The sequence below is a fragment of the Oncorhynchus tshawytscha genome, linkage group LG18, assembly GCF_018296145.1.
Source record: "Oncorhynchus tshawytscha isolate Ot180627B linkage group LG18, Otsh_v2.0, whole genome shotgun sequence".
NCBI lineage: Eukaryota > Metazoa > Chordata > Actinopteri > Salmoniformes > Salmonidae > Oncorhynchus > Oncorhynchus tshawytscha.
In genome coordinates, this window is record NC_056446.1 from 24,634,140 (window position 1) to 24,656,427 (window position 22,288).

General features: G+C 43.2%; 1 pseudogene; it reads left to right on the forward strand.

The window, feature by feature from the left end:
* LOC112217703 overlaps window positions 1-21,919 on the forward strand; it is a 32,042-nt pseudogene extending 10,123 nt beyond the window's left edge.
* Window positions 21,920-22,288: the final 369 nt, after the last annotated feature.

The window sequence follows — 22,288 nt, forward strand, 5'->3', positions numbered from 1 at the left end:
TATTGCACAGAATAGATAAGTCATCTTTTTTACTATGGGGGATAGAAGATTGACATAGGCTAGTGATTTTTTGCTGTTTGTTAGGCCTACTCATCTTGTTGGCTGACAAAAAGTAAATGTGGACAGTTTTTCCAATATCTTCAATATGCGCCTCGGAATTGGATAAGGACGCATGCAGTTGAGTCCCCGGTGTGTCTGTCTTAACTTGTAGCCTTTGAGAAAGACCTGATCACAAAATGGAGAGCCATTTCAGTGAGAGGTGCTTTGGAGCATGTAGCTGGGAAAGGGGAATTATAATTATTAGATTCAGCCCAAGGGCACAATGGCCACTGGCAGCAAAAGGCACAGATTTTTTAGGGGGCATTGCGGCCACACAAAGAGGATGGCAATATCAAGTGCTTGTCAAATTGTGAATGAGGGACTGATGAAGTGTGTACAGCCTGCACAAAACAAACAAAGCAGAGCTCATGCCTTTCATGCAACTTTTTTCAAATAGTCATTCGTCTCATCATGCAGCCTTAGAATGTATTAAAACTCAAAACGTATAACCCAACGTTTGTATCACAACTAAAGTTACATAAATAACTCTAAATGAAGCATACACTGTAGGAGCACCTGTTTCTTTGTTAAGCGCTCAACACAGAATAGATGCATTGTGCGCACTCCCTCAAATTGTTGGAGAGAAAATATGGAGAAAATATCCTTTCTATTTTATTCAGCTATGTTCAATTGTATTCTTAATAATAATACTAATGCTAATACTATAAAATAATATGAAACAATGCCATGGAATTCTAAGCAAATCTTGTCTGCTAAATGAACTAGTGTACCCCACAGCCATATGGCATAGCCAGATCAGGACCTAACATAACGACAACTCAGAGTACGCTATTCTTTTCTTCTGGTATAGACAACATTTTCTTCATCTCATGTTTCTTTAGATCTGTCTAAAATAAATAATGGATTTGTTGTGATGATGTAGGCTATAATACATAGATTTATTAGACTTTAATATATAGATGTTCCAAAGGTCTGCATCAGTGGCTTGAAGGCCATTTATATTTTCTCGGCTCGGAACACCCCTTTTCCCACATAATTACCAAGTATTTGACCATTTTACCAATTAAAACCCAGCTAAGTAGCAGACTAAAATACAATATAAAATAAAGTATAGCCTAGTCTCATTTTTATCTCATGTGTTCTTTTTTTCACCCTTCAAGCTCAACCTAGTATGATTAACAAGTGTGACCTGAAAGGCCAGACTGCTCTCATCTTGGCGGTGTACAGGGAAAAGGTGGCCTGTGTAGAGATGCTTCTGGAGAAGGGGGCTGACCCAGACCTCGCCAACAAGGACAGAGAGACCCCACTCTACAAAGGTAACACATTTGCCATAGAGACCTACTAATATCTAGATTATATGCCTATCTCTTTGTAATTATCCTTTTATTTTAAGCGTACTAAGTCATAGGCTACTTGACTGATACTAAAATGATGTGTTGGGCAGCAAGATCAGCACTCTGTGAGAAAAAACTGAATGAAAAACTTGCCCTTCATGGATTTGAAAGAAAATGACTGGTACAAGAATTCCTTCCGCCCAAGCCTACACCGATCTAATGCTTTAGGATTTGTGGGGAATACAAGTGAACAAGTGCACACTTCATGAGAAAGGAAAGGTATATGGGGGGGGGCAGGGATGTCTTGATATGAGAAATACAGCTACACTCAAAATCTGCCATTACAGAATGTCTCTTCCAATACCATTCTAAGCTGTCTTGCATACACTGGGAATACCCCCAAACCTGTGTTTAGGAAACACTGTCTTCCATGACTAACAAAGTCTGGGATTTCTTCTATTTAACTTCATCTTTGACTGTATTCCACAGCTTGTGAAAGTGGTAATGCTGAGATTGTGGTCATGCTTCTGAATCATGGTGCTGTGGTGAACAAACACTGCATTCAGGGCTGTACAGCTCTCCAGGAGGCTGTGAGCCGCAACAACGTGGAGATCTGTGAGATCTTGGTCCAGGCCGGGGCGAAGCTCAGCCCAACCAACATGTACGGTATCGCGCCCCTATTTACTGCAGCCCAGAGTGGACATGAGGAAACACTTCGATTTCTCATTAAACACGGTATGTCTTTCCCCTGGAAAAATGGGTGAACTCTGTAGGCCAGCGGTCACCAACCTTTTCTGAATCTAGATTACTTTCGCAGTCAATAAGCAAGCATTGAGTTACCACTCAGATGTTTTTTAATTACTTAAAAAATGTTACATTAACCTAATATAAACTATTATTCTGTAAGATTTAGGTTTGTGAAGTAGGCCTAATACATGTTCACAGCATATTAGCTACAACATGCCTGGCCTGCCAATATTGTTCTTCTCAGACCATATTATATTTCAAAACTCGAGCTTTGATTACTAAATAGATCAGTTGGTGTAGCACTTACGAGGCACAGCTGAGCATGAATTGAAATAATTTGCAAATAAGTACCTTTTTTATTTTACTGGACTGATGGTATCTGCTTCTGATGGTAATGATGCTTTCAAGACAACTGGGAACTCGGAAAAAAACAAGGTCAAATCATTACTTTTTTATTTTTTTTATTTTTTATTTTTCACCTTTATTTAACCAGCTAGGCTAGTTGAGAACAAGTTCTCATTTGCAACTGCGACCTGGCCAAGATAAAGCATAGCAAAGCAAAGCAAAGCAAACCATTATACACAGGCAGTTAGAAAAGCCAAGGCTAGCTTTTTCAAGCAGAAATTTGCTTCCTGCAACACTAACTCAAAAAAGTTCTGGGACACTGTAAAGTCCATGGAGAATAAGAACACCTCCTCCCAGCTGCCCACTGCACTGAAGATAGGAAACACTGTCACCACTGATAAATCCACCATAATTGAGAATTTCAATAAGCATTTTTCTACGGCTGGCCATGCTTTCCACCTGGCTACTCCTACCCCGGTCAAAAGCACTGCACCCCAACAGCAACTCGCCCAAGCCTTCCCCATTTCTCCTTCTCCCAAATCCATTCAGCGGATGTTCTGAAAGAGCTGCAAAATCTGGACCCCTACAAATCAGCCGGGCTAGACAATCTGGACCCTTTCTTTCTAAAATTATCTGCCGAAATTGTTGCCACCCCTATTACTAGCCTGTTCAACCTCTCTTTCGTGTCGTCTGAGATTCCCAAAGATTGGAAAGCAGCTGCGGTCATCCCCTCTTCAAAGGGGGGACACTCTTGACCCAAACTGCTACAGACCTATATCTATCCTACCGTGCCTTTCTAAGGTCTTCGAAAGCCAAGTCAACAAACAGATTACCGACCATTTCAAATCTCACCATACCTTCTCTGCTATGCAATCTGGTTTCAGAGCTGGTCATGGGTGCACCTCAGCCATGCTCAAGGTCCTAAACGATATCTTAACCGCCATCGATAAGAAACATTACTGTGCAGCCGTATTCATTGATCTGGCCAAGGCTTTCGACTCTGTCAATCACCACATCCTCATCGGCAGACTCGACAGCCTTGGTTTCTCAAATGATTGCCTCGCCTGGTTCACCAACTACTTCTCTGATAGAGTTCAGTGTGTCAAATCGGAGGGTCTGCTGTCCGGACCTCTGGCAGTCTCTATGGGGGTGCCACAGGGTTCAATTCTTGGACCGACTCTCTTCTCTGTATACATCAATGAGGTCGCTCTTGCTGCTGGTAAGTCTCTGATCCACCTCTACGCAGACGACACCATTCTGTATACTTCCGGCCCTTCTTTGGACACTGTGTTAACAACCCTGCAGGCAAGCTTCAATGCCATACAACTCTCCTTCCGTGGCCTCCAATTGCTCTTAAATACAAGTAAAACTAAATGCATGCTCTTCAACCGATCGCTACCTGCACCAACTGTCAGAGCAGCTCACAGATTACTGCACCTGTACATAGCCCACCTATAATTTAGCCCAAACAACTACCTCTTTCCCTACTGTATTTAATTTTTATTTATTTATTTATTTTGCTCCTTTGCACCCCATTATTTTTATTTCTACTTTGCACATTCTTCCATTGCAAAACTACCATTCCAGTGTTTTACATGCTATATTGTATTTACTTTGCCACCATGGCCTTTTTTGCCTTTACCTCCCTTCTCACCTCATTTGCTCACATTGTATATAGACTTGTTTATACTGTATTATTGACTGTATGTTTGTTTTACTCCATGTGTAACTCTGTGTCGTTGTATCTGTCGAACTGCTTTGCTTTATCTTGGCCAGGTCGCAATTGTAAATGAGAACTTGTTCTCAACTTGCCTACCTGGTTAAATAAAGGTAAAATAAAAAATAAATAAATAAAATAGCAATGTGAACAGACAACATAGAGTTACACAGTAGAAAAAAATCTATATACATTGTGTGCAAAAGGCATGAGGAGGTAGGCGATAATTACAATTTTGCAGATTAACACTGGTGTGATAAATGATCAGATGGTCATGTACAGGTAGAGATATTGGTGTGCAAAAGAGCAGAAAAGTAAATAAATATAAACAGTATGGGGATGAGGTAGGTAAAATTGGGTGGGCTATTTACCGATAGACTATGTACAGCTGCAGCGATCGGTTAGCTGCTCAGATAGCAGATGTTTGAAGTTGGTGAGGGAGATAAAAGTCTCCAACTTCAGTGATTTTTGCAATTCGTTCCAGTCACAGGCAGCAGAGAACTGGAACGAAAGGCGGCCAAATGAGGTGTAGGCTTTCATGATGATCAGTGAGATACACCTGCTGGAGCGCGTGCTACGGGTGGGTGTTGCCATCGTGACCAGTGAATTGAGATAAGGCGGAGCTTTAACTAGCATGAACTTGTAGATGACCTGGAGCCAGTGGATCTAGCGACAAATATGTAGCGAGGCCCAGCCGACTAGAGCATACAGGTCGCAGTGGTGGGTGGTATAAGGTGCTTTAGTAACAAAACGGATGGCACTGTGATAAACTGCATCCAGTTTGCTGAGTAGAGTGTTAGATAGTCAGTTTTACTAGGGTAAGTTTGGCGGCGTGAGTGAAGGAGGCTTTGTTGCGGAATAGAAAGCCGATTCTAGATTTGATTTTAGATTGGAGATGTTTGATATGAGTCTGGAAGGAGAGTTTACAGTCTAGCCAGACACCTAGGTACTTATAGATGTCCACATATTCTAGGTCGGAACCATCCAGGGTGGTGATGCTAGTCAGGCGTGCGGGTGCAGGCAGCGAACGGTTGAAAAGCATGCATTTGGTTTTACTAGCGTTTAAGAGCAGTTGGAGGCCATGGAAGGAGTGTTGTATGGCATTGAAGCTCGTTTGGAGGTTAGATAGCACAGTCTCCAAGGACGGGCCGGAAGTATACAGAATGGTGTCGTCTGCGTAGAGGTGGATCAGGGAATCGCCCGCAGCAAGAGCTACATCATTGATATATACAGAGAAAAGAGTCGGCCCAGAATTGAACCCTGTGGCACCCCCATAGAGACTGCCAGAGGACCGGACAGCATGCCCTCCGATTTGACACACTGAACTCTGTCTGCAAAGTAGTTGGTGAACCAGGTAAGGCAGTCATCAGAAAAACCGAGGCTACTGAGTCTGCCGATAAGAATATGGTGATTGACAGAGTCGAAAGCCTTGGCAAGGTTGATGAAGACGGCTGCACAGTCCTGTCTTTTATCGGTGGCGGTTATGATCGTTTAGTACCTTGAGGTGGCTGAGGTGCACCCGTGACCGGCTCGGAAACCAGATTGCACAGAGTAGAAGGTACGGTGGGATTCGAGATGGTCAGTGACCTGATTGTTGACTTGGCTTTCGAAGACCTTAGATAGGCAGGGCAGGATGGATATAGGTCTGTACAGTTTGGGTCCAGGGTGCCTCCCCCTTTGAAGAGGGGGATGACTGTGGCAGCTTTCCAATCCTTGGGGATCTCAGACGATACGAAAGAGAGGTTGAACAGGCTGGTAATAGGGGTTTCGACAATGGCGGCGGATAGTTTCAGAAATAGAGGGTCCAGATTGTCAAGCCCAGCTGATTTGTACGGGTCCAGGTTTTGCAGCTCTTTCAGAACATCTGCTATCTGGATTTGGGTAAAGGAGAACCTGGAGAGGCTTGGACGAGTAGCTGCGGGGGGGCGGAGCTGTTGGCCGAAGTTGGAGTAGCCAGGAGGAAGGCATGGCCAGCCGTTGAGAAATGCTTGTTGAAGTGGTGACCGTGTTACCTAGCCTCAGTGCAGTGGGCAGCTGGGAGGAGGTGCTCTTGTTCTCCATGGACTTCACAGTGTCCCAGAACTTTTTGGAGTTAGAGCTACAGGTTGCAAATTTCTGCCTGAAGAAGCTGGCCTTTGCTTTCCTGACTGACTGCGTGTATTGGTTCCTGACTTCCCTGAACAGTTGCATATTGCGGGGACTATTCGATGCTATTGCAGTCTGCCACAGGATGTTTTTGTGCTGGTCGAGGGCAGTCAGGTCTGGAGTGAACCAAGGGCTATATCTGTTCTTAGTTCTGCATTTTTTGAACGGAGCATGCTTATCTAAAATGGTGAGGAAGTTACTTTTAAAGAATGACCAGGCATCCTGAACTGACGGGATGAGGTCAATATCCTTCCAGGATACCCGGGCCAGGTCGATTAGAAAGGCCTGCTCACAGAAGTGTTTTAGGGAGCGTTTGACAGTGATGAGGGGTGGTCGTTTGACTGTGGATCCGTAGCGGATATAGGCAATGAGGCAGTGATCGCTGAGATCCTGGTTGAAGACAGAGGAGGTGTATTTGGAGGGCCATTTGGTCAGGATGACGTCTATGAGGGTGTCCTTGTTTACAGATTTAGGGTTGTACCTGGTGGGTTCCTTGATGATTTGTGTGAGATTGAGGGCATCTAGCTTAGATTGTAGGACTGCCGGGGTGTTAAGCATATCCCAGTTTAGGTCACCTAACGGAACAAACTCTGAAGCTAGATGGGGGGCGATCAATTCACAAATGGTGTCCAGGGCACAGTTGGGAGCTGAGGGGGGTCGGTAGCAGGCGGCAACAGTGAGAGACTTATTTCTGGAGAGAGTAATTTTTAAAATTAGGACCTGGAAAGTATGGCTATCAGGCTATCTCTGCAGTAGACTGCAACTCCTCCCCCTTTGGCAGTTCTATCTTGACGGAAAATGTTATAGTTGGGTATGGAAATCTCCACATCACCCGCGGAACAGAGGAGGAGTAGTATGAGGGTGCGGCTAAAGGCTATCAAAACTGGTCGCCTAGAGCGTTGGGGACAAAGAATAAAAGGAGCAGATTTCTGGGCATGGTAGAATATATTCAGGGCATAATGCGCAGACAGGGGTATGGTGGGGTGCGGGTACAACGGAGGTAAACCCAGGCACTGGGTGATGATAAGAGAGGTTGCATCTCTGGACATGCTGGTTGTAATGGGTGAGGTCACCGCATGTGTGGGAGGTGGGACAAAGGCGGTATCAGGGGTATGAAGAGTGGAACTAGGGGCTCCATTGTAAACTAAAACAATGTTAACTAACCTGGACAACAGTATACAAGGCATATTGACATTTGAGAGAGACATACAGCGAGGCATACAGTAATCACAGGTGTTGAATGGGAGAGCTAGCTAAAACAGTAGGTGAGACAACAACAGCTAATCAGCTAGCACAACAACAGCAGGTAAAATGGCGTTGACTAGGCAGAGAGGGTCGGATGAACTACACACAGAGCCTGAGTGCTGCCGACAGATAAAACATAAACAAACAGAATGGGGTACCGTGATCAATGGACAGTCCAGTAGGCATCAGCTATGTAGCCAAGTGATCACAGTGTCCAGGGGGCAGCGGTGGATGGGACAGGGAAGCTAGACTGGCGAGTATTATCCAGGCTAAAAAAAACTGGCTGGCTGTGCAGAAGGTAAAAGCCGCTAGCAGTGGCTAACAATGACTAAATAGCTTGTAGCTAGTTAGTTGGTTAGCTTCTGGAGGTTCTTGAATGTGTTCTAAAAATAAAAAAATAATAGCGATTCCGTATCACATTGGGTGAGGCAGGTTACCGGAAGGTATAATCAAATTAAAAATCGAAAAGAGATTGAAAGTAAATATGGGTCCAGAAAGATGTCAGTAATCAGAGGTCTAGAAAGATGCTAGAGTTACCGACTTGGATGACCGTTCAAAATGACTTTTCACAGTCGGATCTCGTTTTTCCCCGATATCCCAGTTGTCTTGAACGCACTGAAGACGGAAGTCAGAGATTTCCCAATTCCCAGTTGTTTTGAACACGGCATTAGTATCAACAGAGGGAGGGAGAGAGCAGCAGAGAGTCCACCTCTCCCGGTCCCTGCCCTCTCCTTCATTTTTTTCTGGTGATACTGACCAGAGAGAGGGGACACCATCTTCTACCAGATGTCAAAACTCGAGTCGCACTGCATCTGCCTCATGCACAAATTCATGTTATTCCTATGACCAGAAAAAGTTAAATATTCCTTGATATTAAAAGAGACATGACGAGCTGCTAATAATGGGAGCACTTTGCTTATCCGGTGCGCCGGGCTTCTAAATCAAGTACACCTACCGCCGACTTCAAGAAAGAAAGGGAGCACAAGTCTTTATCACAGCCTTTATCGTTGGGTTTTTTACAGACATGTTTGGTGATCGACTAGGAATGCCTTGAAGATCGGCCAAAGGGCGCAGATCACATAAAACTGTCATGTAGCTCTTACTATGGATTGTTTGTTGACTTTTCTAACTGTCAGTTGCACTGAATATGTTCTAGGTGCTGATATCAACAGTGAGGCAAGTGATGGGGCCACCGCTCTGTATGAAGCGGCTAAGAATGGCCATGAGGACATTGTGGAGCTTCTTCTTTCTCAGGATGCTGATGCCAACAAAGCGGGCAAGAAAGGACTTCTGCCACTACATATTGCTGCCCAACGAGGAGCTGATGGGTACCTGCAATTAGCTTACAATACCTTGATACATGGGAATACTACAAATATTGTAGTATTATTTTACCTTTATTTAACTAGGCAAGTGAGTTAAGAACAAATTCTTATTTTCACAGCACCCTTAAAGCAGAACTGAACTCTAGAACTAACTTCTCTTGTCGAAAACCGCATATGTAGCATCACAACTAGTCAGAAACATTTATTCCAGTCATAAAGTCAGTATCGTCCAAAACAGAGTTTTGTGTACAAGAGTTCTCCATGACTTACATGAAGGTTGTTTTTGATTTCTACAATGCCCACTAACACGGGATAAACATTGGCGTTGTTTGAGCTCTATCCAGAACACACAGACAGTGAGACCGCCCTGCCCAGCTGTTTGGATTTGTTTACATAAGCAGTGGTGGAAAAAGTATCCAGTTACTATACTTGAGTCATAGTAAAGATACCTTAATAGAAAAGGCCTCAAGTAAAAGTGAAAGTCACAAGGTAAAAAAAACTACTTGAGTGTTAAATATATATATATATTTACTGTTATTTAACTAGGCAAGTCAGTTAAGAACAAATTCTTATTTTCAATGACAGCTTAGGAACAGTGAATTAACTGCCTGTTCAGGGGCAGAACAACAGATTTGTACCTTTTCAGCTCAGGGATTTGAACTTGCAACCTTCCGGTTACTAGTCCAACGCTCTAACCAATAGGCTACCCTGCCGCCCCATATACTTATGTTTCAAAAGTAAATATAATTGCTCAAACGTGACTCGTTTCAGGAAACTAGGTATACTTCCCAGAAGCTCCATTTGAACTCAAATTAGCTTAAAATAGCGAGCGATGTTATTTCTTTGTTATTAGATTCGTTATTGGACTAAAAACATTGTAAACTCACCAAGAATTCAAATCAATAGAGATACATAATGGTGTCTCAATGTAATCAAGCTTTGAAATGATAACATTATTGTAAAATGTTATCTGTTTGTGCTTACTTGCAGTCAATTTGCAGTGTACAAGTTATTATAACTATGTTCCAGCCCCTGACCATGTCCACAGAACAGATTTTTTAAATCACTCAGCAGTGCCATTTGCAGAAGGAGACATAACTTGGGAGGGGGTTTGGGTGTCCTCCCATATTTTCAGGCATCTAAAGCCCATTTCCTGCATTTCTACACAATGGCCCTTTTAGCCATCTCTATTTAGAACAACAGAAATAAGCAAAAATGCCCACAGACATTAGGGAAGATATGATTAAATGTTTAAGTGATAGATAAGACTGAACTAGATCCATGATAATTCATTAATCAATGTTGTGTTGCACCTTTATCCAATAGCCCAACAAATGAACAACTCCTACAGATAAAGTACAAAGATTGTCTTTAATACATCCTCTATATCAAATGTCAGCCAGACGGCCCAGCCAGCCAGAGCTAACTGCACACGGGACCCCCACCAGTCTCGTCAATAACTCAACTCTCTCCCCAACACAACTTCCAAACACACATCAACACACAGAAACAGTACAGCCTCCACAGAATTCATATCATAAGCCTAATAGTACTGTAGAGCTCCTTTTACTTGCACACAATATAGCTGTGTCATCCTGCCTCTAGGGGTGCACGACCCTGTAGCGCCCCAAACCAACACACCCCACTCAGCTTTAGGATCTTAGTGAAATATTCATTAACGGCTTCAGGTGTGTTAGGCCAAGCCCAGAGTGAGAAAAGTAAGGACTGAGCAGCCCAGCAGCTAGGGATTGTCTAAATCTCCCCTGATGTGGGCATGTTTTCAATACAATACAGTATTCCATATAAGGCATCCAGACCCTATGAAAGTTGCACAGTGTATCCTTAATCTTAAAACAAATCTAATGATAATGTACATAACTTCACATACATTGTGGGAGGATAATCAACCTTCCAATTAATGGCAATGCATTTATTAGCCACTTTTTTATTTATTTATTTAACTAGGAAAGTCAGTTAAGGACAAATTCTTATTTACGATGACGGCCTACCCCGGCCAAAACTTAAACCAGACGACACTGGGCCAATAGTTGCCGTCCTATGGGACTCCGAATCACAGGCGGTTGTGAACCAGGGACTGTAATGATGCCTCTAGCACTGAGATGCAGTACCTTAGACCACTGCGCCACTTGGGAGACCATATAAATGCTAGGTTACATAGTTTCATCTGATAACGGTTTCCAGTATAAACATTTCCAAGCAAACAGAAACAGGGACAAGGGAGAATCTGTAGACATGCTGAGATAAAAGTACATACTCTTTGCGAGAATTCAGCCGGCCTTCACAAGGCCACAACATATGCAAATATGTCCCCTTTTGAGCTTTATACCTCCAGCAGATTAATACAATTTCTGAGTGCATGATATTCTGTTTCACTAGCATATAGTAGGTTCTTTGGATGGTCTTAAACTGCAGTAATTTATGTCTCAGATTATATGAACATGACTGGGCATTCTAACATATCTGTATCGTTTCATCACCAGGTCTTCCTCACATTTTAGATTGACATCTTTTGTGTCATCGGGAAAAGCCTCTATCAACTCTTGATACAGTTTGGAAATCAACTTTGGAGGTTTGTCAGACTGCCTTAAATTAGCATCTGGCTTGTTCAGTGTTTGCTGGACAGAGAGGATAAAGTGTTGTGTCTGCAAAAATGCACCTCACCTCTGTCACAGACTTGTCTCGCCTGGCTGCCTAACTCTTCTGAGACCTCTGTCACCAACTGATGCTCATAAAATGAGGCAAGATAAATAATTACTTTGGTGTACATTTATACATTATATTATCCAATAATAGAATCAATGGATCAATAATTGAAATTACCATAATTCCCAGATCCTAGACTGTAGCTTTGAACTTAAGCTGCTGTCCTGTAGCTACTGTAGGTCAATCAATCAATCTGTCACGTTCTGACCTTAGTTCCTTTGTTTTGTCTTTGTTTTAGTATGGTCAAGGTAGCCTGTATTCACGCGAGAGTTGTGGGTGGTTATTTTCTGTTCTGTGTTTTGTGTATTCACCGTACAGGACTGTTTTGTTTCATTCGTTGTCGCTTTATTGTTTTGTTCTTTAGTGTTCTGAGTTATAAAAAATATCATGAACACTTACCATGCTGCGCATTGGTCCTCCGATCCTTCCTACTACTCCTCCTCGTCGGAGGAGGAAGACAACCGTTACAGAATCACCCACCAACCAAGGACAAAGCAGTGTGGTAACGGACAGCAGCAGCGATCTCCAGACTCCTGGACATGGGAGGAGATTTTGGACGGCAAAGGACCCTGGGCACAGGCTGGGGAATATCACCGCCCCAAGGCAGAGCTGGAGGCGGCGATATGAGGAGGCAGCACGGCAGCGCGGCTGGGACGAGAGGCAGCCTCAAAAATGTATTGGGGAGGCACACGGGGAGTGTGGCTAAGTCAGGTAGGAGACCTGAGCCAACTCCCCGTGCTTACTGTGGAGAGAGGTTTACCGGGCAGGCATGCTGTGAGATGCACGGTGTCCCCGGTGCGCAGGCATATCCCGGTGCGTTACATTGCAGCGCCTCGTATCGGCCAGGCTAGAGTGGGCATCGAGCCAGGTGCCATGAAGCCGGCTCAGCGCATCTGGTCTCCAGTGGGTCTCTTCGGGCCGGGGTACATGGCACCAGCCCTGCACATGGTGTCCCCGGTTCGCTAGCACAGCCCAGTGCGGTCTATTCCACCTCGCGGCACTGGCCTGGCTACGGGGAGCATCCAGCCAGGTAGGGTTGTGCAGGCTTGGTTCTCGAGACCTCCAGTGCGCCTCCACGGTCCGGTCTATCCGGTGCCTCCTCCACACACCAGGCCTCCGGTGGCAGCCCCTCGCACCAGGCTGTCTCTCCGTCTCCTCCCTACAGGTGCTCCCGCCTGTTCAGAGCTGCCAGAGTCTCCCTCCTGTCCAGAGCTTTCCAGAGTCTCCCGCCTGTCCAGAGCTTCCAGAGTCTCCCGTCTGTCCTGAGCTGCCAGAGTCACCCATCTGTCCTGAGCTGCCAGAGTCGCCCATCTGTCCTGAGCTGCCAGAATCGCCCGTCTGTCCTGAGCTGCCAGGGCCGCCTGTCTGTCCTGAGCTGCCAGAGTCGCCCGCCAGTCAGGAGCTGCCAGAGCCACCGGTCAGTCAGGAGCTGCCAGAGCCGCCTGTCAGTCAGGAGCTGCCAGAGCCGTTCGTTACTCCGGTGCTGCCGGAATCGCCCTTCACTCCGGAGCTGCCGGAATCACCCGTCACTCCGGCGCTGCCGGAATCGCCCTTCACTCCGGAGCTGCCAGAATCTCCCTCCTGTCCGGAGCTGCCAGAATCTCCCTTCCATTCGGGACCTGTTGCTAGGGTCCCCAGTCCAAGGTCGGCGGCGAGGGTCGCCGCTCTAAAGAGGCCACGGATGCGGGATAAGAGGCGGACAAAGACTATGGTGGAGTGGGGTCCACGTCCAACGCCAGAGCCGCCACCGCGGACAGACGCCCACCCAGACCCTCCCCTATAGGTTCAGGTTTTGCGGCCGGAGTCCGCACCTTGGGAGGGGGGTAATGTCACGGTCTGACCTTAGTTCCTTTGTTTTGTCTTTGTTTAGTATGGTCAGGGCATGAGTTGGGGTGGGCAGTCTATGTTAATTTTTCTATGATTTGGTATTTCTGTGTTTGGCCTGGTATGGTTCTCAATCAGAGGCAGCTGTCAATCGTTGTCCCTGATTGAGAACCATACTTAGGTAGCCTGTTTTCTTCCGTGACTTGTGGGGGATTATTTTCTGTTCTGTGTTTTGTGTATTCACCATACAGGACTGTTTCGTTTCGTTTCGTTCGTTGTCGCTTTATTGTTTTGTTCTTTAGTGTTCTGAGTTTTAATAAATATCATGAACACTTACCACGCTGAGCATTGGTCCTCCGATCCTTCCTACTACTCCTCCTCGTCGGAGGAGGAAGACAACCGTTACACAATCAAATGTATTTATAAAGCCCTTTTTACATCAGCAGAAGTCACAAATTGTTATACTGAAAACCAGCCTAAAACCCCAAGCAGCAAGCAATGCAGATGTAGAAGCACGGTGGCTAGGAAAAACTCCCTAGAAAGGCAGGAACCTAGGAAGAAACCTAGAGAGGAACCTTGCCGTTCACCTTCGCACCCTTGGGCCAGACTGCACTCAATCATAGGAACTACTGAAGAGATGAGTCTTCAGTAATGACTTAAAGGTTGAGACCATGTCTACGTCTCTCACATGGATAGGGAGAATTTTTCCATTAAAATTGAGCTCTATTGGAGAAAGCCCTGCCTCCAGCTGTTTGATTAGAAATTATATGTATGGCAGGACCAAATCGGAGAGATATGTAGGAGCTAGCCCATGTAATGCTTTGTAGGTTAGCAACAAACCTTGAAGTCAGCCCTAGCCTTAACAGGAAGCCAATGTAGAGGCTAGCACTGGAGTAATATGATTTAAATAAACATGTGGTTCTAGGCACGATTCTAGGCAGCTGTTTTTAGTACTAACTGAAGTTTATTTAGTGCTTTATCCGGGTCACCGGAGAGCAAAGCATTGCAGAAGTATAATCTAGAAGTGACAAAAGCATGGATTAGCTTTCCTGAAAATTTTTGGGACAAAAAGTTTCTGATTTTACAATGTTTAAGAATATGAAAAAAGCTGTCCTTGAAATATTCTTGATATGTTTGTCAAAAGAGTGATCAGGGTCTAGAATAACGCGTTCCTTCACAGTTTTATTTGAGACAACTGTACAACCATCAAGATTAATTGTCATATCCAACAGCAGATCTCTTTGTTTCTTGGGATCTAGAACTAGCACCTCTGTTTTGTCTGAGTTTAAAAGTAAAACCTTTGCCATCATCCACTTCCTAATGTCAGAAACACAGGCTTTCTGGGTAGGCAATTTAATTGATGAGTACAGCATTGTGTTTTCGAATGACATCAGCAAGAGGAAAAATATATTGTGAAAACAATAGTGGTCCAAAAACAGAACCTTGAGGAACGGCAAAACTTACAACTGATTTGTCAAAGGACAAACGATCCACAGAGACTAGCTGATATCTTTCTGAAGTTCTAAACCAGGCAAGAACATGGTCTGATGCCATTAAAAGGTCAATTACCACCATCAGGAGTGCATTCACGGTGCTATGATGGGATCTAAAACAAGACTGAAGCATTTTGTATACATTATTTGTCTTCAGGAAGGCAGTGAGTTGCTGCGTAACAGATTTTACATTTTGTTTTTAGAGTAATGGGAGATTCGATATAGGCTGATAGTTTTTTACATTTTCCAGGTTAAGGTTTGGCTTTTTCAAGAAAGGCTATATTACTGCCACTTTTAGAAATGGGGATGAACATACCTGAATTGTCCAATAGAAACTCTTGTTGCAACTGTTGAACTTATGATTACACCTTAGATCAGCTAGATGGAGACAAGAATGTGAAAGGCGGTATTGAATGTGTCAATGTCTGTCACCTTGATTACTAAAATTTCTCTTGACCCGTTCACCTACGTTATAAACTTTCATTCATAGGCTAGGTTGTAGCAACCTCATGCTGGGCATAAGGAAAATGTGAGTATCCTATAGTAGCCTAAACCTATCGATATTGCATTGAGCTGGTTGAATGGAATATGAATGACAGTCACCCAGTATGCTGTAATTGAAATAAGGCCATGGTCATAAAAAAATGAATATTGTACTCTACCCCCTAGTTTCTGTTTTCAACTCCACTGATTTACATCTCACATGCACCTCCGCACCTAAACTGAAAGGAACAGAAGTTAGAAAGGGACTCTCAACCAATGAAAATGCTACGGTAATCTTTCAGTTAGTAAAGTACACAATGCAAAATGCTATGTTTAGTCAGAAAATGTGACACATATTCTAGACACACCACAACAAAGCTGTGGAGATATGTTATTTTTCGGATAGAATGTGTACTGTATGCCTTGTGTCCACAGTATTTCTTGTGGAGATTTCTTCCGGTTGGAGGATTCCTGCTGGAGGATTCCTGCAATCAGAAGGGTAGTAACCAGGGAGGGTATTCTCCCTGGTTACTCTAACTGTGATTTCTGAAAAACATGAAAACTTTAGGAATGTTTTAAGGGAATGCTTTAACCCTAATAGAAACGTTCCACTCTGGGCACCCCCTAATTTCCTCTGTGTGGTTTTTTATTTCAGTATCGTGTCATTGCTGATCAAAGTCACCAGCAAGTACAGAGTGAATCGCAGTGGAGTCAGTCCCCTCCACCTGGCCGCCGAGTGCAACAGGGACGCAGTTGTGGAGATCCTGATTGAGGCCGGCTACGACGTCAACGCCATGCTGTCAGATGACCGCTCCATGATGTACGAGGACCATCGTAGCACGACTCTCTACTTCGCCGTCGCCAACGGCAATGTGGACGCGCAGCCACCATGCTTCTAGATGCCGGCGCCATCCCAAACCTGGACACCTTCAACCCGCTACTGGTAGCATTGAGGCAGGGTAGTATCGAATTGGTCACTTTGCTGGTGGAGCACGGTGCCAATGTCAACGCCTACGTACCCACTCACCCCACCTCGTTCCCGGCCACCCTCATATTCGGTATGAAGTACCTGTCCATGCTGAAGTATCTGATGGACAATGGCTGCGACGCCCTCTCCTGTTTCAGTTGCACTTATGGCAGTGGTCCACACCCACCACATCAGGAGACCTCTGAGAGGGATGACTTGCGCTACAATACCAATACACTCAGAAACACTGGGGAACCTGTTCAGGTAAACAAAATAACAATGAAATGTTTAGTATGTGCATATGTGTAATATATTTACATACATTCTAAATATAATGCCAATTAAGAATGAGGGGGATTATTAGGTGGCCAAAATTGAAATTTAGCCAGGACACCAGCTTTAACACCCCTACTCTTGCAATAAGGGGGATTTTTAATGACCACAGAGAGTCAGGTCACCCATTTAACATCCCATCCGAAAGACAGCACTCTGAACAGGGAAATGGCCCGTTCACTGCCCTGGGATTCGATCTTAAGACCGGAGGTCAGAGTGCCCCCTACTGGTCCTACAACACCACTTCCAGCAGCATCTGGTCTCCCATCCAGGACTCATCCTGCTTTGCTTCAGAGGCAAGCCAGCAGTGGGATGCAGGGTGGTTTGCTGTCAGCAACAGTTGTAAGTACTATGTAACAATGGCAAGAAAGTATATCCAAACGCGCTTTAGCCCAACTTGAACAAAAAAGGTAATCAGTTCCTAGACTGAGGGACTTGAAAATCCCCAAAACATTCCTTACCCCAGGACACTTCACCGGGTTGAAATAAAGAAAAAGGAGCACTCTGTTTCATAATATGTACCGTCAATAAATGATCAGATCTATGCAGAAACAGAGATACATTTTCCCCCCTTTATAGTCACTCATTGAAGTGTCCTTTGGTAAGGAATGTTTTTTTGATTTACTATGTAAAAATGTTTACCTACACTGTAATCACCTATAATTGTTATGCTGTCATGTTAGCACATAGGTATTTGGGACACTTGTAAAGTAGAGAGTAAAAAATACAATATACCATAGCCTATCATTGCTTTTTGTGTTTCCATCATTAGTTCTGTGAGGTAATCTCTACACGCTCGGCAGGACCCATCATAGATGTACTCCTGAATTACGTTGGCCATGTGAAACTCTGCTCCAGACTTACTGAGCACCTAGATAGCTTGGAGGACTGGGAAGTCATCAAGGACAAAGCAAGTGAGTGTCTTGTACACATACTGTACATGCACACAGACACACCTACACATACTACACAACATAAGGTAGCATTTTGGTATAGCAGGACTGTATGCGTGGCTAATAAGCAGGGTTCATACCAGCCTGTTACAGTGGTGCCATGACCTGGATCCCAGAGCTAATATCTATCTATCAGCTGCTGGCAGGCTCATAAGGGACCGAGTGGCACTGTGGTCTATAAGGCACTGTATCGCAGTGTGTGAGGTGTCACTACAAACCTGGGTTTGATCCTGGGCTGTATCATAACTGGCTGTGATCGGGTGGCCCATAGGGCAGTGCACAATTGGCCCAGCATCGTCCGGGACAGGGGAGGGTTTGGCTGGGGTAGGCCATCATTGTAAATAAGAATTTGTTCTTAGCTGACTTGCCCAGTTAACACCTCAATAACATACCATAATGAATTTGATTGATTCAAAATAATTTTCCCACTGTGAAGTGTCAGGTAGCTACTGGCTTTCTGTTGCTTTACAGCACTCAGGGCTTCTCAATTCTTCATTTTATGATTGGATCCCCCCGCCACCAATTATGCTTTTGGTTTGACCAGGTTCTCAGAGGGGGAAAAAAGTTGAGCAAGGCTTGTAAGGAGAACAGAGTAACGTGCAATATCTCCTCTCTTTCTCTCTCTCATCTCTCTCTTCTTAGCAAACCCTCAAAACTGTGAGCTAACTTATAACAAATAAATTAGTACAGTCAAATTTTATGGTAAATTCATAAGCACGAAAAATAATTATATTGAAAATTATATTTTGTCAAATGGGGAGAGTTTCTATTGTGAAGTGATGCGCATCTCACATGTGAATGCTAGTTTTCAAAACAAGTGGTAGTTGGTAACGGTTCATTTTGAGAGCTCAATGACAACGGTGGAAGTATTGTCAACCTTTAAATAATTATCTGAACCTCAGGCAGTAGGCTCAAGCAAGCCTGTTTCTCTCAGTGCAGCTTGCCCTGCCTGTCTTTCAGACTCTGGCCAGCATCGAAAGCCTATCCTCCTTATTAATGTTCAAAAAACAAATGTGAAGGCCAAAATTCTGGGGGGATAGCACTAATTGTGTTTATGCAACCTAATAATCATCCTTAGAATACTTCTAGAACCAACTTAACTAAAGTTTGGGAAGCACTGATCTGGCTAAATGCACAAATGCCAGTATGCTGCAGCCAGCCTGCATGCTGCATCAGTTAGGCTACAGGTTATTTAGCTCACTACAAACCTAAATAACACACCAGCCTGATAATATGGACCAGTATGCTGTTAGCCTAATTTCTTGCAGGGGGGAGACTGTACACAAATAGAATAATGGGTTATGATATTTAAATGTATGTTTGGTGGTGACTTTCTGAATTATGTTAGTTAGATCAAGAGTTTAAAGTAATACAGAAATTATTGGTATTTCAGTTGTGATTTTGTCCAAATTATCAGAAAAGTTTTGTATGTATATTCCCTTAATAATGAACCAGAAAGGACCATTTCACAGCTTTTTTTTTTCTTTTTTTTTGGGGAATGCCCCCAAACCCCCCTACAAGGGTGTCAAACCCTGAATCCATTGACTCTGAACCCTCCCAATATTCAACACAAAGTTATGCCCTTGGCTGCTGGGGTTACTGATGTGATGAGGGGGAATTCATGCATGCACACTCGACACTGCCCAAACAGCCACTTATTTGGAATGACTTGTGCACATGTCATGTACTTTCTATATTCAAGCGTCACATACAGTATTACTGAATCTGTTGCCATTGTCTTCCAGGGCATTCACGTCCACTGATGCAGCTGTGCAGGCTGAAGATTCGCGAGCAGGTTGGAATCCACAGACTGAGGTGCATCAAAAAACTGCCCCTCCCACCACGACTAATCAAGTACCTCAACCACGAAGAGCGCAACCAAGAAAATGTTTTGTGAATAATAGTCTGTGACATTATAGTCAAAGTAAGAGATGATGAGGGACTACAGCACAAAATCTCTTGACATAATCAGTGTTTAGGTGTGAATCTTTTTACTCATATTTGAGCAGTAATATAGCGCAGTGCTTACCAACATGGGGTACTGCAAGTGGTTCTCAATTTATTTTATTATTATTATTATTATTATTTTATATTTTTCTTCCAAACATAATACCATAGGGGAGTATAGTATATGGTATTATAAGCAATTGTACATTAATTTTTACAATGCAAATTGTGTTGCCCCTTAAATGACATATTTGGACACTGATAAACACACCGAGTGGCTGTACAGTAACATGCTATACATTACATTTCATTACTTTACTTCTAATTGTTTGGGACACCTGGGACCATCAAGTGACAAAAACCTCCAGGGGACCATGACACAATGTCCCAAGAACATCCTAAAAACATCCTTGGGGACGACAGGAGGCTGCTGAGAGGGGAACGGCTCATAATAATGTCTGGAACGGAGCAAATGGAATGGCAATAGACACCTGGAAACCCATTCTCTCCAATTAAAGTGACACCAACCTCCTGTGTTGGGGATGTCCCCGGGACAAACCAGGAACTAGACAAAACCTCCAGGAGACCATGACACAACGGCCCAAGAATTACCTAAAAAACATAATTGGGGATGTCCCGGGACAAACCGGGAACCAAACAAAACCTACAGGGGACCATGACACAACATCCTGACCACTTTAGGTGTCCGTTTCATGATGATCCGGGGACATTCTCACGACAAGTTTTTTGTTTGCAGGGTTAATGTGAAAAGGAGGGGATGCAGGGCTCAATGGCACAGCTAGGAGCTCTTCTTTGAGTCATAAAATTGCATTGAAATGATTTAGGAACTGTGCACACTTTGGAGAGGTGTGTGGCCACTTGGAAACACCAGTTAGACCTCTCACTTAAACCCTTGTATTTCTTTTGTCTTGTGTTGCACCTACCCCAAATTTTCCACAAATATTCTTGTCATGTTACTGAATATATCCAGAGTATTTTCAGATTTTGTTAATAACAAATGCTGCGACAAGTATGGCAAATGTAAAATGCACATAACATGTAATGTTTGGATTCAGTCTCTTGTCAGGTGAACTGTTGTCTCCTTACCTTTAGTCTAATAATTGTCCCATAATCTCCTAACTGTTCCCTTATATTTGCTACCATGGTTATGCATATGCTTTCCATTTTCTTCTGTAAAAAACAAATTCAATTTAGCGCTATCCATATAGGCCAATTCCCACCAGTGTAAGAGCTTTACAAACATACATCTGTAATAATAGTCCTGTAATCTGTTACATTCTTTGATAAAATGTACTCTAAATTTGACTGCTAAGATATTTTAAGTTAAAGAATTCTGTGACTCCGCAAATGGTAGTTCTTTTGAAGATGATTTGGTGGTCCCCAGAACAGAAAAGGTTGTGAACCGCTGATATACGGTACAATACAGTACAGCTAGGGTTTACGATTAAACTTTAAGGTAGACTTACAAAGTTGGTAACACTTTATTTTACACTTGTAGACATTACTAGGTGCTAGTATTTACTATTATTTAAATTCCTACGTGTTTGCAAGTACATAGTAAAATGGTAATTACACATAAATAACCTATGAATTATTTATATGTTTCAGTTGTGAGAGCTGTTAATTAACTATACAAATGAGTGAATTAGTTTTTGTCAAGCTTTAGAAATGTGCCTGTTTGCTTGTTTGAGTGTACAGTACTTTTGGGGCATTATAGAACCCTGGCTATAGTGCAGGCTTTTTTCATTAGTTTAGCATTATTTGAGGTGTTATAATGTTCTTATTATGAATGGTCTAATCAATTTCTCAATGGAAGATAAATAAGAAATAGATACATGAATGGCTTTTTGTTAAGGTTTTGAAAGCTGCTTATTTGATTTTATAGTATTTTTGGGGCATCGTTGGACCCTTTTAGGCTGCCTTATAAGCATTGTGTTTTTGTAAATATTTGATTTGAACAGTTATCAAAGTTGAGAGTTTGAACATAAATGTTTAAAGCATTACCTGACAGTAATTGTATTACCATCATCACAGTAAAGATTCAGATTAGGAGAGGGAAACAGTAGTCGTAATTTGATATTTGGTGTTGATTCACTTAAATAGATTTCATTGCAATATTTGTAGTATTTTGTATGATCTCTGAGGGTCTCATTTTTAAAATAATTGTTGTTGTTTTTTTTTTGGTGACATGGTGACAATTCAATCTTGTGCTATTTTGCCTGTGAAAAAAATTAAATAAACATCATATCCATTTTCTATGGGTTTTCCAGTCATTCAAAGGCCGTTAATCCTGTATTTTGTAGTTTTCTAGTTCATTGGGATGTGCAATATTTCCATTGTTTTTATATTTATGTATTTCCCAATGTATTTGTCCAGGATTCCTGGATGATGTTTGATCGATTGCTTGATTGCTGAATGACTGTTGCTTAGGGTTAAGTCATGTTTGCAGGTCAACATTAGGGTTAAGGTTAGGGTTAGGTTTAGGGTTAGGGAAAATATCATTTTGAATGTTTGTAAATGTGTGTGTGTGTGTGTGTGTGTGTGTGTGTGTGTGTGTGTGTGTGTGCATGCTTGCGTCCATAACATGATGGTCCATATGAATGAGGTATGGCTCACTGATCTGAG